Source organism: Ictidomys tridecemlineatus, chromosome 7 (assembly GCF_052094955.1).
Source record: "Ictidomys tridecemlineatus isolate mIctTri1 chromosome 7, mIctTri1.hap1, whole genome shotgun sequence".
Taxonomy (NCBI): domain Eukaryota; kingdom Metazoa; phylum Chordata; class Mammalia; order Rodentia; family Sciuridae; genus Ictidomys; species Ictidomys tridecemlineatus.
The window spans coordinates 194569848-194587472 of record NC_135483.1 but is presented as its reverse complement, the minus strand read 5'-3'; the positions used below and the strand labels follow the sequence as shown (position 1 = coordinate 194587472).

At 52.1% G+C, this 17625-nt stretch overlaps 1 protein-coding gene across 20 annotated transcripts in view; it reads right to left on the bottom strand.

Moving 5' to 3' along the window:
- Agap1 (ArfGAP with GTPase domain, ankyrin repeat and PH domain 1) overlaps window positions 1–17625 on the bottom strand; it is a 473567-nt gene that overhangs the window by 40169 nt on the left and 415773 nt on the right. The window lies entirely within an intron of this gene.

Sequence of the window (17625 nt, the reverse complement as noted above, 5' to 3'; positions counted from 1 at the left end):
TCTCAGGGGCTGGGGATGTGGCTCAAGCGATAGTGCGCTTGCCTGGCATGCGCGGGGCACTGGGTTCGATCCTCAGCACCACATAAAAATAAAGATGTTGTGTCCGCCGAAAACTAAAAAATAAATACTCTCTCTCTTTAAAAAAAAAAATCTCAGAAAAACAGACCACCTTCCCTGGGTAAGCCAATTACAACAGTTCACGATTTAGCACAACCATCTCAAAAGGATGGTGTGACGTGGGATGTTCAGAACAAAGAATCCGAATCACTGCTATGACTCTGCACGTTCACGGACCCAGGCAGCCACAGCTCCGCGAGGTCGTGGGCCTAGTGAACAGGTCTGTGAGGCGCGTGGCCCCTTCACGGCGCAGGAGGGCACCGGCGATGAGAAAGGCAGGATCCACCTAGCCACAGGGAGAAGGGTTTCCAGGAGGCCTGGCCCAGTGGGGCCCTGGGGACATCCCACAGGGCCACTGCAGTGGCTCTTGCGTGGCAGGCTGCACACTGACCACAGTGCCACCCTGGCCACTAGAGAACCACTGCTCGGAGTCTCACGGCAGAGCTGCGGGAGAAGGCCATGCAGACTTGGAATTCCATGTTCAGTCGCACAGGGACTTTCCTAGCAGAGCGGGGGCTTGGCGGACAGCACAGGGCTTTGGCAGGCCTTGCTACAACAGGCCTTGGAACTCGGGTCCTGGTCTTTCATTTAGCTGGCAGTCCCACTGGGTAGCACTGAGCTCTTCAACGCCACATGAGACCACCAGCCAGAGCCCTGGGTTTGAAGGCCATCCCAGCAACGACGGGCCCCACGCCCTGCCTTGGCAACAGGATTTTGTTGCAAACATGCACATGTTCCACGTGCTGTCCAGCCCCCGGGAGCCTCCCTTGAATGACCCCTGCAGCCCCCCGTGGGCAGAAGCGCCCATCGGCAAGTGCCCGGCACAGTGCTGGCAACGTGTCGCAGAGGTTTCTGGGCTGCCTGTGAACAGCACAGTTAGGGTAGTTTTCTTTGATGGCTGCTTCACAGCCAGATGAAAACCAGCCCGGGGCTGAGTGTTATTTCAGAAATAAAACGCATCCCGAGAATGTGGAGTAACAAGCAGACAGCGGCGACAGGGGGCCGGAGCCGCGGAAGCCGCCTCCGCCCCTCCTAACTCAAAGCCGGGACGTGCCCCGGGTGAGTGAGCTATTCCACTTCCCCTGGCCACTTCAAACCCCAAGTGGAAATGCCGGGAACAGAACCTTTCAAGGCGGCTCAAAACCAGGCAGCATCTCCACGGAGTCAGAGCAGCAGCCGTCACACCCCTGAGGCTGCAGCTGCCCGTGTCACTGCCCACCCGGGGAAGGCGGCCCCTGCTCTCCGTCTGTGCCAGCCACTAGCCTGAAGGCTGGGAAGTGCTGGGAGGAGCTGGCCTGGCTCCCTCTGCCACTCCCTCCACTGTCCTGCGCTGGGGCTCCGGGTTGCTTTGAAGCCTGTGGGGATCTGTGGCTCCTTCCTAAGGTGATCTGCTCAGTGGGTTGCAGGTGAGGACAATGGCCTTAGTGTTTCCTGGGACCCCAGGGAGACACTGTAATTAGCACTGGCAGTGAGGGCACACAAGGCCAGAGGTCAGGTCCCTCCTGCCGACAGAGTGCCACCACACCTGTCCCATCGATGGCCACGAACCCTCTCAGAGCTGTAACTCCCCCAGAAAAGGAAGGAAGGCCCCCAAAGCCACTGGAGTACAGGGCCCCTGCTGACCCGGGCCACTGTGGCTCTCCATGCTCATGGGCAGCACAGAGGCTCTCCAAGGCCTGGGGGGATGAGAGGAGAAAGGCAAGGGGCTGGAGGGACTCACAGGTGTCAAGGACATGACCTGAGTGGGACCTGGGACCGAGGCCTCCTTGGCCCCCACAAATGGCTCAGTTCACAGCATGCTTGGGAGTCCGAGGGCTTGGCAAGGGGGCAGGAATTGACTAGTGTAAAGACTGGCCTTCACCTTGCCTGACGATGCTCTGCAGTCTCCTCTCCAGCTTGGCTGGTGGTCAGGGTGTGGGCTATTCCTGACCCAGGGCCCCTTCACCTCAGAAGCCCTGCAGGGCAGCTGGAAGCAGATGCGTAGTGCTGGGCTCAGAGTGGCAGGCCCGTGGGAGGGGATGGTCTTTCCCCTGCACCCCATCTGGAGCCGCTAGGCTGCTCACATCTGAAGTACAGAACTTAAGAGCGCTGGGGCATCCAGTGGCTCAGGTGTCCCCTCTGGGCCAGGAGTTCCAGGAAAAAAGGCAGGAAGTGATACCCATTCTGCAAGTTTCCAACCCAAAGCAGGAAGGGGCAAGGGGTGCAGAGACTGGGTGGGCAAGCATGCCCAGGGTCACCTGGTGCACTGCCCCCACTGACAGGAAGCACCTTCAGGGGAAGGCAGCTGTGGCTCGGCAGAGACCCGCGGGCACTGACCTGCCCAGCGTCATCCAGGACAAGTCCAAGTGCGCACTTCCTCCCCAGCTCGGAGCAACCTGGCGGGCCAGAGCCTCGTCTGTGCACGGTTCCCCACCATGGCAACCTGACATGCCGGCTGGAGGACGTCTGGGGAAGGGGCCTGTCCCACGGATTCCCTGGCCTCCTCCCACAGGACGCCAGAGCACATCTTCCCACTCAGCGTGACACTCGTCCTCAATGCTGCCGCCCCCACTGAGAACTTCCCCCTAGGTCCTGGTCATGGGGCCGAGCAGCCTGTGCTGGGTTCCGAGCCTTCTGAGGACGGCGAGCCGCTTCCTCTGTGCCTCCCTGCGGCCTCTCCTGCTCCCCTGGCCCATCCAAAAGGGGCTGGGGTGCCCATTTCACAGCAGACAAGACGGGGGCCTGGGCTCTTGGGCAGAGGGAGGACTCAGTGCAGCCCCACAGCTGCTGCTCAGCCCTCTCCAGCCACCTTCCAAAGCTTCCACAAGGAGGAGGAACCATTATGCTTGTTTTCCTGGTCTAAGCTTTAAAATAGAATTCAGAAGGCACCTTTCCTGATGCAAAGTGCCTTAAGGAACTCATTGCTAGGACACAGTGTCTGAAGTGACAGTCACAGTGCAGAGTGTCACTTCTCACCCAGGGACCCTGCCGCTTGCTTTGTCAGGCAGCTCTCTCAAGACCTACGCTAAACAGGAAGAAAACCAGAGCCTGGGCCGCGGGTCCGAGACTTCCTATTTTCCATAAGTATCAACACACCTCTTCCCAATACCAGGTGACAAGGGTCAGATTGAACCGCTCCACTGTGCACATGTGCAGATCCCAACAGAGGACCCCACCATCACACAGAGCTCTAATAACGTACCAATAAAAATACAGAAGGAATAAAACACCTCTCCCACGTTTTAGCATGGACCAATGCCCCTGGGTGCCCTGGGTCCCGCTGACCCCTCAATGCATGTCACCCAGGGAACCTGCCCACCACTGATCCCTCCGCGGGGCATGGAGGCTCAGAGTGTGGGCTCTGGGCCCAGGCTCCCAAAGCAAGCTGCACTTGCCCAGCGGTAACTTGAGGACTTGACTGCAGCTTTCCAAAAGGGCTCTCCTGGGACTCGGGCTCCAGGGCCCAGGTGGCTGCGAGGTGATGGTCCTGCAGCCGCTGCCACAGCACATGAGGGACACAGAGAGCAGGGCCACCGGACACGGACCTGTGGGCACGGGGGGAGGGTCAGTGGGAAAGGCCTCCCAGGTCCAGGTGAAAGGCGGCCACCTTCCCCATCACTGCCAGTCTGTGACTGCTACCAACCACACGGGTCACACTGCGACGTGTCCTGTGTGCCACCAACCGCAGGACCCCACAGCACTCCAGGAATACGGCGGTCCCTTCCCCCCGTGGACGGTGCTCCCCACTGCTGCTCAGCGCCCAGCCCAGGTCCTCCCAGCCCCGGCGGCCCCTCCGGATGCTGGCTGGGGAGGCCGCTCAGCTGTCCTTCACCACGTGGCTCGGATGCTGCTTCTGCTGCTCTCCAGGAACCAGGTGGGTTCCCGAGGTTCAGAATCTCCAGCACCCTGTGTGGAGTCCGACTCGCTCCATACAAAGAGCACGCAGCACAGCTGCCTGAGGGCGCGAAGCCATGGCAGGACTGAGAATTTGAAAATCGCAGGTGGCTTTCAAGAGCAATTAGGTTACTTGAGGCAGGAAATCACATCATACCCTCTTTCCTTCTTCTTGATGCAGTCTACTTTGCCTTAAGCATTTAAGAATGCCAGGATTTACAGGCAACAATAAGTGTTGGCGAGGATGTGGGGACAAAGGCACACTCATACGCTGTTGGTGGGACTGCTAATTGGTGCAACCAATCTGGGAAAGCAGTATGGAGATTCCTAAGAAAACTTGGAATGGAACCACCGTTTGACCCAGCTGTCCCACTCCCTGGCATACACCCAAAGGACTTAAAATCAACATACTATAGTGACACAGTCACTTCAATGTTTATAGTAGCTCAATTCACAATAGCTGAACTATGAAACCCACCTAAGTGCCCTTCCACAGATGAATGGATAAAGAGACTGTGGTATATATACACAATAGAATATTACTCAGCCTTAAAGAAGAATGAAATTATGGCATTTGCCGGTTAATGGATGGAACTGAAGAATGTTATGTGAAGCGAAATAAGCCAATCCCAAAGAACCAAAGGCCAATGTTTTCTCTGCTATGTGGATGCTCATTCACAATGGGAGGGGGGAAGGTATTTTGGACTAGACAGAGGGGAGTGAATGGAGGGGAGGGGACATGGGATAGGAAGGATAGCAGAATCCTTGGACATTATCACCCTATGTGCACACATATCTACTTGACCTGTGTATGCACCAGTGCAACCAGATGGATGAGGAGTTGGACTCCATTTATGTATGAATTGTCAAAATGCATTCTTTTCCTGTATAACTAAGTAGAACAAATAAAAATTATGTATTTAAAAACAAAAAGAAAGCCAGTATTTCACCTGCCACTTCTCTCTCTTTTTTTTGGCAGCACAGGGATAGGACCCGGGGCCTCTCGCATGCTAGGCTGCTGCTCTTCCAGAGTGACATCCCCGCCCTGTGTGTGCTCCTGCCGTGGGGCCATCCCCTCAGTCTGGTTATCGCAGCAGGTGGGTCTGGGGTCCTGCCAGGCCAGAGCCCCTTGTGGAAGCAGCTCTTCTCCTCGGAGTTCCCAGGAAGCCTTCTTATGAGCACGTGTCTCAGGACGCCTGTGCCTGAAGCCCTCAGCTGCCTCATGGCCTTTAACAAGCTCTGGTTTCCTGCAGCGGTTTCCTGAGGGCGCGTGATGGCCATCAGACGCCATGCTCTCTAAGTACTGGCGCGTGCCCTGTTTTGGATACAGAGTCTTCTATGGGACCATTGCTCTGTGGAGCCTGGAGACGGCACACACTTTCACATTCAATTATGTATCATCATCCAACTTTACTTTCAGGGGGAAAAAGAAATTAAAAAGAAATAACAGCAGGGCACGGTAATGTACACCTGCAATCCCAGCTACCCAGGAGGCCGGCAAATTCAAGGCAAGCCTGGGCATCTCAGCAAGACCCTGTCTCAAAATGAAGTAAAATAATAATAATAATAATAATAATAAAGGGCTGGGGTATAGCTCAGTGGTGGAACACATGCCCAGCATGCACAAGGTCCTGGATTTAGTCCCCAGCAGCTCCCCACAAAAGTAAAACCATTTCTCCAATATTTACTGAGCACCTACTATGACTTCCCTGGGATGTCACAGAACATATTACTCTTATTCTTATTTTTACCGAATATGTTTAGAAAGGTATACCTTGGCAATTCAGAATGAAAATGCTTTGTCTTTCTCCGTTTGTCCACCTCACTGCCATAAAGGTCAGGAAGCTCTTAGAGGCCCACCGTGTGTCTCTGCAGCACGTGGGGTTAGGGTGGGGGCTCTTCCCATGTGCTCCAGCCAAGTGCTGCTGGCATTTTGGACGAAGCCATTTTCTGTTGCATGGAGCTGTCCTGGGTGTGACCATCCCGGGCTGAAGACCAGCTGAGGAATGAGAAGGCCAGTTTTCTGTTTGGAATCCACGCGCTCGGCTTCTCTGAGGACCTCTGGGGACGGGTCCACAGGCTGCCTGGGGCCTGGGCCAAGTCATGATTTCATTACAGCCGCTCTCCCTGGGGAGTGCTCCTCTCTGATCCCAAGCAGATGCCTCCTAATTTCATTCAGGTGGCAGAGATCAGAGTGGAGACATCTGTGGCCACGCTGGAGGTCCTGGAGAAGCCCGCGTGTTGTCACGCTGGGTATCTGTCCTCCAGGGTCACCTGTCTTCGTCCTGTATGCTGGAGTTTTTTTACGAGTGGCTCCCAGGACTGAGGAACTGCACTCCAGCCGCGATCCTCTTCCGACCCCAGGCGCGTGAGAGCCTGTTTCCTGACCAGGAGCGTGAATGGAGTTGCTGCTGCTGTCCCCAGCCTCTGGCCTCAGGTAACTTCATGACAGTCAGTGTTCTGCAGCTAGGAGTGCCTTGCTTTGACCCTCCAGCTTTGGAGGGTCTGTCCCTGAGGCCCAGAGACTTCGCCAGGAGGGCAGGCCTGGACACTCAAGGCTGGGCCTCAGGTGTGCTGGGCTGTCCATGCATTTCCCAGCCATGCACAGCTTCTACCTCCATGACCTGAAGCCCCAGTGGTCAGGGCTGGAGGACCTCATTGTCTTTATTTTTGATATTGGGATGCTTTTCTTTGTCTTTTTCTTTAATGTTTATTTTTTTAATGTTTAGTACCTTTATTTTATTTATTTATTTTTGGGTGGTGCTGAGGCTCGAACCCAGGGCCGCGCACGTGCCAGACGAGCGCCCTGCCGCTGGGCCCCGGCCCCGCCCTTGCCTTGCTCATTCTGCCTGTTATTTCAAGGCCTCACATCTGCCCAAGGCCCAGGAGAGGGTGCTGGTTCGGATGCCCGCTCCTTCCTGCTGCCCACCTTGGCTTGCTGTGTCCTGGGTCTGCCCTGGAATCCATCCTGGGCGCTGCCTCCCCATCCTTCCCGGCCCCTCTGGCCGTGGCGCCAGGCAGGCTGCGGGACATGGTGGGCTCTGGCGCCTGCATTCACAAGTGCAGGGTCTTGGGCCACTTCCTCAGTCCGCCAAAGGGCAAAGTGGGGTCCGCTTACGGGCCCCTAAGGCCTTGCTTGCTGGCGGTGCTCACCATGGCTCAGGATCACGGCCCTAGACACAGGACCCGCCCACCCGCTGCCCTCTCTGCCCGGGGCCACTCCTCCACGGCTACCCATGCTGGAGCAGGGAAACCACCTGGCCAGCTGCCCACCCCAGCACGTCCCCTGTGCTCACCTCTGTACTCTGCCCAAGGTCCCCCTCCTGGGGAATTTCTTGTCCTTTGAAAATTCTTCCTTGTTTTATTTTTTTAATTGACATAATTCATATACCATAAAACCCACCCTGAAAAGTGAGCAATCCAGGGGTCTTGATTATGTTTACAGGGCTGTGCCACCTCGCCATCATGGAGGTCCAGATCATTCCAGGAAACGCTCTACGCGCTAGGCAGTCACTCCCCACGCCCACTGCCCGCCCTCCCACTGCAAGCTGCAAGCTCCATCTCCTTTCTGTGTGTCTGCCTACTTTGGTGCTTAGTCAGAAGTGTCACACAGCATATGGCTTCCTGTGTCTTGTGTCTGACTCTTTTCGCTTAGCAAGTTTTCAATGAGTGCTCACACTATAAACAAATGCATCAGCGTGGACTCTGTACCTTTTCAGGGATTAATACTATTCTAGTGTGGACGGACCATGTTTTGTCCGTGCATTCATCAGCTGAGAACCACTTCCTAGCCATTGTGAGCAATGCTGCTGCGAGGGCTAATGTATGTGCACATCTTTGTCCGGACCTGTGTTTTTATTTCTTAGGTATGGAGGCAGGAGAGGAAATGCTGGATCAGTGGGATTCGATGTCTCGCTTGTTGAGGAAATGCCAGACTGTTCTGCAGGTCTGAGGGTGGATTGTCTGCCTCTTTGCCAGCACCTGTCCCAGCTGTCCTGCAGGTCGTGAAGCGGTGTGGCAGCAAGCTTTCCTTACCTGGTAGAGACGTCAGGCTCCTTCCCATGGGCTCACTGAGGAGTGCAGATCTTCTTGAAGAAATGTCTATTTCATTCTGCCAATTTAAAAACTGGATTGTCTGTCTTCTCCTGTTGAGTTGTAAGCAGTCTCTCTATATTATGGAGACCAGGCCCTTACCAGATGTGATTTTCAGAGATCTTTGCCTGTTCTTTTCACTTTGTTGATAATGCCTATTGAAATAATGAATTTGTAGGGGCTGGGGTTGGGGCTCAGTGGTAGAGCACTTGGTTAGCATGTGTGAGGCACTGGGTTTGATTCTCAGCACTGCATATAAATAAATGAATAAAATAAAGGTTCATCAACAGCTAAAAAAATAAAAAAAAAGAAATAATGAGTCTTTAGATTTTGATGAAATCCAATTTATCTGCTTTTTCCTTGTGTTGCTGGAGGTTTAGATATATCCAAAGACCCCACTGCTCACTCCAAAGTCACAAAGGTCTATGGTGGTTTCTCCTGTAAGTTTCATAGTTTCACTCTTTGCACTGAGGTCTCTGATTCAAAGGAGTTAATTTGCAAAGAGCATGATATAGGGGTCTAACTTTTTGCATGAGGATATCCAATTGGTTCAGCACCGTTTTTCTGAAAAGTCAATTGACCACAGATACTTGGGTTTATTTCTGGTCTCTCAATTATATGCTGTTGATCCATAGGTCTATTCTTTTTGAAAAAAAAAAAAAACCAGTTATTTATTTATTTTTGGTACTGGAAATGATATGCAGGGGTGCTTTGTCTCTGAGCTTCATCCCCAGTCCTTTTTAAAAATTTTGTTATTTTTAGACAGTTTTGCTAAATTGCTGGGGTTGGACTTGAACTCACAATCCTCCTGTCTCAACCTCCCAGGTGGCTGGAATTACAGACATGCAATACCACGCCCAACCTATCTGTATTTTTTTATGCCAGTACCGGTTGCAATTACTATGGTCTTATACTCAGTTTTGAAATCAGGAGAAATGAGTCCTCCAACCTCGTTATTTTTTTGAGTGCTTTGTCTAATGGAGAGGCTCTCACATTTCCATCTGAATTTTAGGATTAGCTTGCCGAAAAGGAAGCTCCGACTTGGAAAGGGATCCTGTTGAACCTGTATGTCAACTTGGGGGTGCTGCCATCCGAACAATGTTAAGTATTCTGTGTCCTTCTGTTCAGTCTCTGATTTCTCTCAAAGATGCTTTGTCGTCTTTTCTGTACAAGGTTAAACTTATTCCTAAGCATATTGTTCTTCTTGCTACTACAGTGAGTGGAATTGTGGCCTTGATTTTATTTTGGCTATTCATCGTACTGCATAGAAACACAACCGAGTTCTGCATACTGATCTAGTGTCCCACAGCCTCGCTGAGCTCATCTGTTAGTCCCAACAGTTCCCTGAGGATTCCTTGGGATTTTCTACATAGGAGATCATGTCGTCTACAGAGATAGTTTTACTTCTTCATTCCTAATGTGGATGCCTATTTTTGTTGTTGTTGTTTTTTCTTTGCCTAAATCCCTGGCTTGAGCCTCAAGCACATGTTGAGTAGATTTGGTAACATTCTTGTCTTGTTCCTGATCTTAGGGGGGAACAGCCTGTGATACTTAAGCATTAACAATGTTAGCTTTGCGTTTTCACAAATATGCTTTATCTGGTTCTGAAATTTTCCTTTTATTCCTGGTGTGCTGAATATTTGTATCACAAAAGCACGTTGGATTTTGCCAGATGTATTTCCCGCATCTCTGAGATGAACATGTAGTTTTTCCTTTATCCTGTGACTATGGCATACTGTGGTGAGTTTTGTGTAAGTGTGTTGAACCAACCTTGCATTCCTGGGGAAAGTGCCACTAAATCATAATGTGCAATCCCGTACATGGGAGTCCCTGAGATGTCCTCTGCCTGTAACACCTGCTGGGATGGCATTCTGGACATGCCAGGCTAGACTGGAGCCTGGGGAAGGACAGAAGCAGGTGGCTGGGTCTCAAGAGGTGAGGGATGAGGTCCAGGGCCTCCTCAGGCAGGGTTGTGGTTGTGTGTCACTGCACAGGTGTAAACAAAATCAAAACGGAGCACATCTTTCAGGTCCGCACACCCTTCCAGCCCTGGGGAGGACATGGGCCACTTGTCCCATTCACCAGCAGCACACAGGGCCCAGCCACAAAGCTGGTTTTATTTTCCAGATTGAAGGGAGGGGGAAACTTCATAAATATTATTTTCCTTTAGCATTAACTCTCATGGCTAAGTGGGTGGGAATAATCACTACTTTTAACTTACAAATGAGAAAATACCTTGTTTTTTAAATTAAAAAATACAGAAAATACTGGCCAATGGAACTGCAGCTAGAAATCCAAATGCAGACAAAAAATATGATGGCCAGGCCTTTGAGGCACAGGCTCCCCATTTTTAATGGACAGCCTTAGGCTGGGGACAGCAGATGTGGTTATGTTACAGGCTGGACACACACGGGTGTTGGCTGATCCTGGGTCCTCAGCACTGTTTCCTGGAGAAGCTTTACAGGGTCAGCCCTGACTGCAGAGCAGCAAGATGAGGACTGTGAACGTGCAGGTTTGCAGCGGAATCCAAATTAAAGCGAGGCTCTTCTTATTTCAGCTCCTCTGAGGGAGACTACTCGGTTTCCTAAGGGGAGAACCCTGCAGGCACAGCACGAGGTAAGCTGGCTCTAATGCCCGCACCCAGACCCAGCGTGGCCGAGAGACAGCCTGAGTGTGTGCTGACTGGCAGGAGAGGGTGGTGCTGCTAATGCCAGTGCTCCTCTAGACCTCGTGCCGAGGAGTCTGCTGCAAGATACTGGGCACCAGGAAGGGCCTCAGGGATCCTGGCTCCAGTGGTCTGGGTGGCGCTGGGCAAGGGACATACAGGTCTCAACCCTGCATTCTCCCCACTTGGAAAACAGAAGAAATCCTGAGCAGCAGCTGGTTCTGTGCTGAGCAGGACACGGGCACAGGGCACGGCAGACTGTGGGCCTGCTCGCCGCTCCTCACCCTTCCTGGTGCAGAAGGGAGGGGCGGTCTCTTAGAAGATAGCTGCAGATGCAAACCAGGGAACAGCCCTCAAAGACGTGGCCCTTTTGGAAAAGGCCCGATGTAGGCGGTATGGGAAGAGAGGGGCTGCTGTATGGGCTCATGTCATGCAGCTCAAGCTGCAGAGGTTCATCTTCCCATCCTCCCTCCATGCCCTCTCCCAGCAGACCCCAGCTCCACATGGCCAGGCACCTGGAGGGCAGCTGGTGTGCTGACCACCTGAGCTCTCGGCAACCGGGAGGACGGAAATTCTCAGAAGCCAGACACTCCTCAATGGTCTCCATGGCTACGTTTCAGAGAGCAAATGACACAGGGTTTCCACCCAAGACAGCTCTCTGGTAGCAAGGCTGGCCTCCAGCACACACTGGTTTCCTGCAGGATCAAATAAATAACCAAGGTTCATGTGTAGCAGGCAACGTACTGAACCTATCCCCCCATTTTGGCCCATCTGGTTCAAAAGGGAAGTGTTGAGTACAGTTACCCTTGAAAACGCAGGTCCTGTTACACTTGACCTTGCAGAGGGCCTTCTTAAAATCGCCTTACCACTGAGTGCCCAGTGGCACAGCCCTGCAGCGGAGCGAGTGAGTCCCCACTGCACACCCTGACCTCGCTGGATGGAGTGCCGTCCCCCGTCACCGTACGCCACAGGCATTATTTTTAAGGCAGTGTTAATGTACTTCTCATTTGTACATTCTCCTAATTGGCTTAATATTTATTGTAGAGTATTTCTGATCTGGGCCCAGAGCTCTAGTAAACGCGAGCATATTTAGCGATGTGCTAATGAGGCCCCTCGTAGTCGCGAGGGGTGGCTAGGTGAGTTACGGCTCTCCACCTGATTCCAACTCGGCCTGCTGCGGGAACTTGCTAGGATTTCTGAAGTCAAAGCTGAGGTCCCTGAGCAGCTGTTGGATCTGCAGAGCCGCAGACGTATAAACTTTATTGGCAGTAAATGTCACTCCTGTGAGCAGACGGCGTGCCTGCACACCCCTTGGAGGGGCCAGCCACCGTCGGGGCTCACACAGGGCACAGTGTCTGCCTGGACACCCAGGGACTGGGAGGGTGTCCCCGCTCTGTGGCTGGGGCTGGGGGCATGCCCGCCGACAGCCAGGCCATGGTGACAGAAATTCGCTTTGAGTTGCAATTAGTGGTGCTGTCATTTTCGGGGGCTCCTGCCAATTAATTAAGCCTGTCAAACAGAAAAACCACAGCGTTCACATGATAATTTATATTGGAAGAGACGAGCTTCCTGAGCACAGTGGCTTCCTCCACAAACAGAATTCTCCCTCAGAGCACTGAAATAAACATGTGCAGATAACGGAGATGAAACCTCGCAAGAAAGCGCGTGTGCGCGTGCGACAGGAAAAGAAAGTTAAACTGTCCTTGTTATAATTGTTAACTCCCATCGCCAGAGTAGGAGACAGGCTGATTAAAACTCCAAACGAGCCCCCAGTTCCCTGAACCCTCTGCGTCCGGGATGATAGAATCAGAGGAGTTTATTCATACCATTAAGCCCCAGAGAACTTAATTGAAAGAAGAGCACAGCCCGGACCTTGACAAGCGGGAGGTCACAGTAATTGCTGCCGGACATATTTAACATTAAGATAATCAGGCCATTAATTACCCTTTGGATCATTAAATCAGCCAGTTGCAAAATGAAATTTCTGCCTCTATTACTCACTTGAGAGACCACAGGGGTGGCCTTTAATTTATCAGGGAGCTTGAGATACAAAGGCTGGGGCTGGGGGAGGGCAGGCGGGGAGGGGGCCAGTGCACGGTGGTGGCGGCAGGGCCGGGCATCAATCCGCCATGCTCGGTGATCGAGGCAAATTAACTAGGTAAGATAACCTCCGCTTCCAAAGGCAGAAGCTGGGGGTATGTAAATAGATGAGGGCAGACAGGGAGATCAGAGTCTGCACACCACTTAGCAGGATAATAAAGGAAATCATCCTTGATTATCAGTGCTAATTTGGACACTGCCGGTAGCTTGTTATGCGTGTTCTGAGTAGCATTTAATTAATTCAATTGCTTGTTAATGAGGGAAGTGACATGTGGGGAGCAGATGCCACCCAACTGCAGATGGACTCTGGTCATCACAGCAAGGTCCTTTCTTCTACTTCTCCTAGATTCCCCCTCCCCATTTTTTTTTTTTTTAAAGAAAGAGAATAGGAAAAGGTGTCAAGCGTAGAGGAACACTCAAAAGAGACAAAACATTGACCCCAGTAGCCAAGGACTGTTGAAAAATAATCAGATGAGACAGCCCCGGGCTGCGTGGGCAGGCACGCTCCCCGAGGCCACATTTGGAACAGTGCATCTTTGGGGCAGGAATCTGTGCCTGAGATTACTATATTGTGATCTTATGATCAAACCTAACAAGACAAAGCCGTGGCCGAGTGGGGCTGCTTTTAATATTTCAGAGTTGGCTGCAGGGATCCAATTATTTTCAGTTTGGATACATTTCCCCTTTATCAATATCTCCATGTGCATAAATAAGATGAAAGTGGCATTGCAGAATCAAAAGGAGACGGCACTCCATCGCCGGGCAGGCTGCTTCCATCTGCAAGTGCACGGCCAGTCTCTCCCACGCGGGTTTCTGATGTGGGCACCAATCTTCCTTTCCAAGGCAACATCTTTTTATAGGTTAAAGACAAGAAGGATGTTTAGGCATGGAGGTGAACTTACAAATAATGGAAAAAAAAAGAAAAGAAGAAGAGAAACAGGAAGCTAAAGACAGGAGGGAGTGTGTACTAAATCAGCCGCCAGCCCCCTTCCAAGTAGCATCAAAGAGGCAATGGGTGATTTCAGCCGTGCTCAGAGCTCCTCTCAAGAGCTCTTTCATGGAATTGAAAACCCAGTTCTGCACTTCCAGGTTCCTTTGATTTCCTAGTCCAACGCAGCAGGCTCCTGAGCACGCGTAAATAGGCTACCTGTGCTGAAATGCAAATAGCAACGTCCCCGCAGACCCTCCCGGGCCAGATGCCTGACACTAAGAGACAAAGATGGGAGGCGAAGGCAGAGCCACAGGGCCAAGCAGAGGGTGGCTTCTGCCCAGAGGGCTCTGCTCGGTCCCTGCAGTCAATCCAAAGGGCTTCCACTTGAGAGGGGACGATAATACAGAATGCGGTCATGGTGTCGCATGAGGCCCCCAGATGCCACTGAGCCCTGGGGCACAGATGGGTTCACGGGGACAGCTGCCCCTGTGCTGCAAAGGCCAAAGCTCCCTGCCCTAGGGGCATAAAAGGCTCACGTTCTGGGGTGACCACCTGCACCCTCCCCATTCACCTGTCCCTCACTCGAGCAAGGTCCATCTGCTATTCCTAATACCTTTACCTCTGCGGTTAGTATTCTTGCATTTGGAAGAGGAGCTCGGCCACTTGTCTCCATAGCGACAGACATTGGTGCTCTTACAGAGGGACCCTCCCTGTCCCATGGCTCCCCAGCTGCTACAAGGTGCTCATCCTGGCCACCACCCGAGCTCACACCAAAAATCCTGGCCCTAAGACTGCAACATGCCCCTGCTCAGCCCCGACAGTCCCGGCTCCTCTGCCCACTGCTACTACCTTGCGCCGCTTAAACCTCCCATCTAAAATCAATATTTTAAGTGTGTGCTTAAATGGTATCAATAGCAATTAGAGAGGGGGAATTCTGATTCTGCCCCAGATGTAGTTAATTGTCATCTCATCGATCTCGCCTCTGACATGAATCCTTCTCCAAATTAAACCCCCATTACAGAGGGGGACGAGGGTATCTTTTTTCCTCCTATGACAATAAATTTAATATCGAATGCACTGGACAAAATGGCAGCTGTTGCAGAATCCATCCAAAAAGATTTTTTTTCTTCTTCCTGGGAGTAATTAAAAGATGCTTTCCTTGACTAATGACTGTGCTGTTTAGGAATGGGAAGTCAATACTGCTTCAGCCGCCGTCAGCTTCCATTGATCATGATGCTGCTCAAGTTTGAACGGCAGTTCGCAGGGTGGCTGAGAATCATGGAACCAATTATAAGCAGTCCAGAGCTGCTTTAATAGGGGCACGGGGACAGCAGGCTGAAGGCCAGTCTCTCTGCCCGGTGCCTGCTCTCCTGGGCTGCCTGTGGGCCCAGGCAACTCCAGGTGCTGCGTTTTCGGGGACAGAGGAGAAAGGTGTGCTGTGCCTGACCAGGGGTCTCAGTCCATGTGTGCCTGTGCCCAGGTGGGCAAGTGTCGGGGTCGGGGGAGGGTGTCTGTGGCTTCTAGCCGCATTCCACTGTCAGGTAAGTCCAGACCAGAGCGTCTCAGGAAGCACTGCACTCTTCTCCAGCCATCAGACTCTGGGCTTTTATTTAAACACTTATTTAAATATATTTCCACATCTTTTTTTATTTATTCATTCATTATTTATTCCTCAGGTACCAGGAACTGAGCCAGGGTCTTGCACATGCTAGGTAAGTGCCACACCAGGGAGCGGCACCCAGCGTACCTCAGCGTCTCTTACTAGTACCACCTCAGGACATGTCAGAAGCCCCCCATCAAGCCTAGACTCTGCAGAGAGAGGGAATGGGTACCGGGACCAGAAACCCATCCTCCCAAGGCTATGAACCCCTGCAGGCACGTAGCCAGACTTTCTGGTTTTCACCTGCATTCGGGGAAGTGCGGAGGTGGTGGAGGAGGTGGTTTCGAGTCACTGCTGTACCACTGGCTGTTGTTTTGCTTTGACCGTGTTTCTAAGGCTTCCTGTGATCCGCCAGGACCACGGCCTTCCCCACTTCCTCCAGGTGGAACACACTCAGACACATAAATAGACCAAAGTGCCCCCACACCCCGGTGCTAGTCCTGGTGCTGGTGCCCAGGCTCAAAGGCCCTCTCCGGCACCTTCCTTGGCCACCTCATCTACAGGAGGGTCCAGCCTATGGGGAAGACGTGCTGTCGTGCACACCTGCAGGCTGAGCCCCCCACTCCTGCCTTAGCCCAGGCCACTGACCTCCCCCGGCACACCTCCCCTGGGAACCGCCTCATATTAAGACACCGGCTGGAGCAGCCTTCATCCAGTGACCCGTCCCCGCAGCACACCAGCTGTAAGAGTCCCCCCCCCACCTGCCAAATTCTGCCAGCCCTGGCACCCCCAGAGGGCCCAGGACGTCACCCGCCACTGCTGTCCCAGCCACCATTCACTGTCTCTTCCATGAGCAAGTGCTCAATGGACATTCACTGAATCCAATCAAAAACAAAACTCTCCGGGAGAATTATTAAAGGCACAACAAATTAAAGTCAATTCTCATGTACGTTGACCTTAGCGGCGGACAGAACATAGGAATTCAAGAGCTACCTGAGGAAACGTCACGGAACCTCATTAGGATGTCCGCGCCCTGGAGAGGAACTGCACCTTAATACTGTAACCTCCCCCACTCTTGGTGGCACTGGGGATGGAACCCAGGGTCTCTCATATGCTAGGCAAGTGCTCTACCACTGAGCTGAGCTACACCATCAGCTCTCTTTTTGTTTTTGTTTTGAGACAGGGTCTCCCTAAGTTGCTGAGGACGGTCTTGAACTTGTGATCCTCCTGCCTCAGTCTCCTGAGTGGCTATGATTACAGGTGTGTGCCAATGTGCCTGGCTATTGGCACTTCTCTTTAGGAAAGCCAGTGTGACCCAAGAAAAGATGGGGTTCTGTTGCAGTTGCCTCGTTAGTGAGAAAGGAAGACTTCGAGATACGTCTCTGAACGTCTAATGTTCTGTAGATCAGGAGCTACAAATGCAAGCCCTTCATGCAAAGATACAAAGAACTATCAAATGCCTGTGGTTTTCACTTAGAACTGCAAAATTAATGTGAAATATTTATCAGTTTAAAAAATAACCCACAACTTCACTTCTAATAATTTTAAATGGTTTCAAATATTAATGGGCAGAAAAACAAGCTTTTCTAATTCCTGATATTAAAAACCATGTTGATTTTTTCAAACTTATTTCAATGTTTTGTTCATTCAAACATTAAACTCAATCTAATTTCCAACTTTCAGACTGAAGTTCTTTCAATGATTAAATGCAACGCGATTTGATCTTTTTTAAGGACGCGCCTAGTGGACGACCCAGCTGTTTCTAACTCGGTGGTCAACAGATCAAGGCAGCTTTAACAAGACGAGGATTTCTCTGGTTTGTTAGAAGTTACCTGTGTCTACGTGGCATGGTGCAACCCACATGAGAAAAGCCCGCATGTCGAACCTGTGGGACTTCCAACAGTCAACCTGGCACGCCTCTGTCATCCCCGCCCTTCCCCAGAGCAGCCTTGGGGACAGCAGGACTAACAGGTGCCAGCATCCCCCTCCACGTGAACCCAAGGTGGCACCACACCCTCCCACTGCAGTGTTGGTGACATTGGGCCTGTGGCTCCGGTGTCACCCAGCAGTCACTGACGTCTGCAGCTGAGCCATGGACTGAGCACTACTGGCCTCCGGCCCATCGCATAACCAGCAAAACAGAGCGAGGCCTCTCCTTTGGCTAAGGATGGGTGGCACCTCCTGCCTTCGTCTCGCCCCACGCCCAAGAAGTGAGCGCTGAAACACCTCAGCCCTGCTGTCTAGGCG